This window comes from Ochotona princeps, chromosome 20, assembly GCF_030435755.1.
Source record: "Ochotona princeps isolate mOchPri1 chromosome 20, mOchPri1.hap1, whole genome shotgun sequence".
NCBI lineage: Eukaryota > Metazoa > Chordata > Mammalia > Lagomorpha > Ochotonidae > Ochotona > Ochotona princeps.
Window position 1 is genome coordinate 39630312 of NC_080851.1, and position 5439 is coordinate 39635750.

Consider the following 5439-nt stretch of genomic DNA (forward strand, 5'->3'; position numbering starts at 1 on the left):
GTAGATTTGAACACAGGCCAGGGAATAGCAGCTTACTTCCTGTAATAATGTCTTTCTCAGTGAAGACTAGGGACCAATCCCGTCCTTCTGCAGGCTCCTCCAGACCTGACTCCCCAGACATTAGACCAGCATCGCCCACTGGATCTCACGGGTATCCCAGCGACCCCTACACTGTGCAAACATCCCCCACAGGGAGCCCCACATGTGGCGACATTTCCCCAACGGCTTCACGCCACCTGTCATTGTCACCAACACGACCATGCCCATCCACACATCACTCTCCCCCTTCTGGCACCTCCTCTGCTAGGACACCCGATTCTGCAGTGTCATCCCCAGGGCCATACTCTGAGTCCTCAGGGGTGTCCACCATCTACCACATGTTCACCCTTCCCCCCTCATGCAGCTCAACCCCTACCCGAGGGGATTGCCCCGGCTCCCAAGAACACCTCTTCAATGACTTGAATGGGCTGAGCAGCATTACACATGACCCACCTGGGGATGCCCAGATGTACCAAGAGCTCCGCATCCAGTCTACCGTACCCTCAGCACAAACACAGAGGCTCTCTCCCATGGCACCTAGCTACTCCCCAACTATGCCCACACTTCAGCCTGAGTCAGACAACCTATGCCATGGGATTCCTGCCAACCCTGGGAACTTAAGGTCTCCCAGCCCCGTGTGCATCAGTGTGTCTTCCACATCATCCTGCTCCTTGAGTAGCAGTTGTTTCATTGTGGAGGAGTCAGCCCCCGTGAATGAGGGAGCTCCTAGTGTGGCAGGAAATTCACCCTGTTACTCCCCCATGAACCCTCTCCCACCACTGTCTCCTCTGTCTCCCAGCTACTCCCCTACCGTCCCGAGATTTCTCGGTGAGGACACCAACCAGAGGGAGTTCGGCCTGGAGGAGAGGCCAGGTTCTTTGGGAGCAGTAGACTGGGCCCTCATGTCTACCATGGAGGAGACTGGGATTCTTTCTGAATGTTCTTCTGAGGTCACACCAGAGTCTGATTCTACAGTATTCACCCCGCCTGAATCCACTCACAATCCTCCCTTGGGTCCCAGTGACCCCTTCACTGTGCAAGCATCCTCCACAGGGAGCCCCACATATGGTGCCATTTCCCCATTGGCTTCACGCCACCTGTCATTGTCACCAACACAACCACGCCCACCCATACATCACTCTCCCCCTGCTGGCACCTCCTCCCCTTCCACACCCAATTCTGCAGTGCCATCCAATGCCCATCCTGTGGCACCTAGCTACTCCCCAACTATGCCCACACTTCAGCCTGAGTCGGACAACCTATGCCATGGGATTCCTGCCAACCCTGGGAACTTAAGGTCTCCCAGCCCCGTGTGCATCAGTGTGTCTTCCACATCATCCTGCTCCTTGAGTAGCAGTTGTTTCATTGTGGAGGAGTCAGCCCCCGTGAATGAGGAAGCTCCTAGTGTGGCAGGAAATTCACCCTGTTACTCCCCCATGAACCCTCTCCCACCACTGTCTCCTCTGTCTCCCAGCTACTCCCCTACCGTCCCGAGATTTCTCGGTGAGGACACCAACCAGAGGGAGTTCGGCCTGGAGGAGAGGCCAGGCTCATTGGGAGCAGTAGACTGGGCCCTCATGTCTACCATGGAGGAGATTGGGGTTCCATCTGAATGTTCTTCTGAGGGCACACCAGAGCCTGATTCTACAGTCTTCACCCCACCTGAATCCACTCACAATCCTCCCTTGGGTCCCAGTGACCCCTTCACTGTGCAAGCATCCTCCACAGGGAGCCCCACATATGGTGCCTTGTTCCCATTGGCTTCACGCCACCTGTCATTGTCACCAACACAACCATGCCCATCCATACATCACTCTCCCCCTGCTGGCACCTCCTCCCCTTCCACACCCAATTCTGCAGTGCCATCCAATGCCCATCCTGTGGCACCTAGCTACTCCCCAACTATGCCCACACTTCAGCCTGAGTCAGACAACCTATGCCATGGGATTCCTGCCAACTCTGGGAACTTAAGGTCTCCCAGCCCCGTGTGCATCAGTGTGTCTTCCACATCATCCTGCTCCTTGAGTAGCAGTTGTTTCATTGTGGAGGAGTCAGCCCCCGTGAATGAGGAAGCTCCTAGTGTGGCAGGAAATTCACCCTGTTACTTCCCCATGAACCCTCTCCCACCACTGTCTCCTCTGTCTCCCAGCTACTCCCCTACCGTCCCGAGATTTCTCGGTGAGGACACCAACCAGAGGGAGTTCGGCCTGGAGGAGAGGCCAGGCTCATTGGGAGCAGTAGACTGGGCCCTCATGTCTGCCATGGAGGAGATTGGGGTTCCATCTGAATGTTCTTCTGAGGTCACACCAGAGCCTGATTCTACAGTCTTCACCCCACCTGAATCCACTCACAATCCTCCCTTGGGTCCCAGTGACCCCTTCACTGTGCAAGCATCCTCCACAGGGAGCCCCACATATGGTGCCTTGCTCCCATTGGCTTCACGCCACCTGTCATTGTCACCAACACAACCATGCCCACCCATACATCACTCTCCCCCTGCTGGCACCTCCTCCCCTTCCACACCCAATTCTGCAGTGCCATCCAATGCCCATCCTGTGGCACCTAGCTACTCCCCAACTATGCCCACACTTCAGCCTGAGTCAGACAACCTATGCCATGGGATTCCTGCCAACCCTGGGAACTTAAGGTCTCCCAGCCCCGTGTGCATCAGTGTGTCTTCCACATCATCCTGCTCCTTGAGTAGCAGTTGTTTCATTGTGGAGGAGTCAGCCCCCGTGAATGAGGAAGCTCCTAGTGTGGCAGGAAATTCACCCTGTTACTCCCCCATGAACCCTCTCCCACCACTGTCTCCTCTGTCTCCCAGCTACTCCCCTACCGTCCCGAGATTTCTCGGTGAGGACACCAACCAGAGGGAGTTCAGCCTGGAGGAGAGGCCAGGCTCATTGGGAGCAGTAGACTGGGCCCTCATGTCTACCATGGAGGAGATTGGGGTTCCATCTGAATGTTCTTCTGAGGGCACACCAGAGCCTGATTCTACAGTCTTCACCCCACCTGAATCCACTCACAATCCTCCCTTGGGTCCCAGTGACCCCTTCACTGTGCAAGCATCCTCCACAGGGAGCCCCACATATGGTGCCTTGTTCCCATTGGCTTCACGCCACCTGTCATTGTCACCAACACAACCATGCCCGTCCATACATCACTCTCCCCCTGCTGGCACCTCCTCCCCTTCCACACCCAATTCTGCAGTGCCATCCAATGCCCATCCTGTGGCACCTAGCTACTCCCCAACTATGCCCACACTTCAGCCTGAGTCGGACAACCTATGCCATGGGATTCCTGCCAACCCTGGGAACTTAAGGTCTCCCAGCCCCGTGTGCATCAGTGTGTCTTCCACATCATCCTGCTCCTTGAGTAGCAGTTGTTTCATTGTGGAGGAGTCAGCCCCCGTGAATGAGGAAGCTCCTAGTGTGGCAGGAAATTCACCCTGTTACTTCCCCATGAACCCTCTCCCACCACTGTCTCCTCTGTCTCCCAGCTACTCCCCTACCGTCCCGAGATTTCTCGGTGAGGACACCAACCAGAGGGAGTTCGGCCTGGAGGAGAGGCCAGGCTCATTGGGAGCAGTAGACTGGGCCCTCATGTCTACCATGGAGGAGATTGGGGTTCCATCTGAATGTTCTTCTGAGGGCACACCAGAGCCCCACTCCCCAGTATTTGCCTCGGTATCTTCTCACTATGCCCCCTCGTGTTCCAGTGCCCTCTCTGCATTGGAACCCCGATGTTCCTCTCCTATTGCCCCTGGCACATCACTGCCATCCCTCCTTCTCTCTCCCATCTCACACTCCTCCCCACGTGAATTTACGGTTGAGGAGAAGTTTGCTCTCCTGTCTCAGGGACCTGCCGTTCTCTCAGGCCTTTCAGATGCTTCTTCCACCATCACCAGTGTCCCAGCACTCTCACACCTTAATCCCTTTCCTGTTTCAACTAGCTACTCCCCAACAATGCACGGATTTCCACCTGAGTCAGACCACGTGTTTCAGGGGACTGCTTGTGAGTCGGGGCCTTTAAGGTCTCCCTGTCCTGGGTCCCTCAGTGTCCCTTCTGTCTCACCCTCTTCATTGCACACCAACATGACAGCTGAGGGGAAGTCAGCCCTCCAGACTCAGGGAACTTGTGGTGTTTCCAGAACTTTGCAATGTTCCTCTCCCCCGACTGTCATCCCATCACACCCATCTCTCAGTCTTTCTTCCATTTCTTCTTGCAACTCTCCCACTGGCCCCACAATTCTGGGTGAGTCAGCCCTACTGAACTCGAGCAGACTCAGTCCCACAGAGATTTGGGGGAGCTCCTCCCCACTGTCTGCCCTCATGTCTCCAGCTCTCATAGATGCTTCCATGTTGCTTACCAACTACCCAAGTGACCCCATGTGGAGCACGGCTTCCAACCTCCAGGCTCAGGCTGCACTCTCCTCTCCTCATTTCCCAGGGCAGACTGCCCACCTGACAGGGCCAATACCTGCACCCCTGGAGGCCTCTCTCACTTGCTTTGCCACATCCACTCCTTCTTTCCCCAGAGTCCTTGGAGACTCTGCCATGCCCCACCTCTACGCTCAGAGTCATCCATCTCACGGATTGCTTCCTGAGAGAGCCACACACACCCACAACCCCAGTCCCAGTCGTGCCTGCAACAGAGACCATTTCAGTGGTCGCCCTCACACTCACAGCTGCCCTTCCACTTGCTACTGTCACGGGGTGGCTCGCAGAAGAGGTGCTGGTAACCGGCATCCTCATCACCCTGGCCCGTATGCTCCTTGAGCACCCAGAGTCATCTCCCTAGCCAGTGACTACCAGTGCCCACGCAGGCAGCTAGTGTCTTGCAGTTTTTGTCTTTTATGGATTGGATATGTTAGACTGATGGAGTTTGTGATGCTAAACCCACTTTGAAACTGGAGGTTCTATCCTAGATGGTCTTGTTCTTCCTCTGCATGCTGTACAGAGCAGCGCTCCACACTGATTCCGATTTGGAAGTCCTGATTGCCAGCAATGCAGAGGAGCTCATGCTGAAAGACCTCTCAACCCCAAATACAGAAACACGTGGTGTATATGTTGGCACGATTACAGAGAAAGATACCCATCCCTCTCTAAGGTCTGGCAATCTAAGTATCCATCTTGAAATTCCTTCAGAGTAGAATGAGTTTTTCATCTCAGAACCAAGGAGAAATGATGGAATAAGGCATGGCTTGCAAATTTGTTTTCTGAGTAATTAACTGAGAGGTTAAGAATTTATCTGTTGAACAACCTAGGAAGACGTTGACCAAAGTGTCCAATGTGTTCTACAGATGTTAAGACTTGAGTACATGTATGGGAGACATGTATCTCTTACATTTATGTACTTGAATGATATATACACTATTTAAGAGTAGAAAATGATAGATCA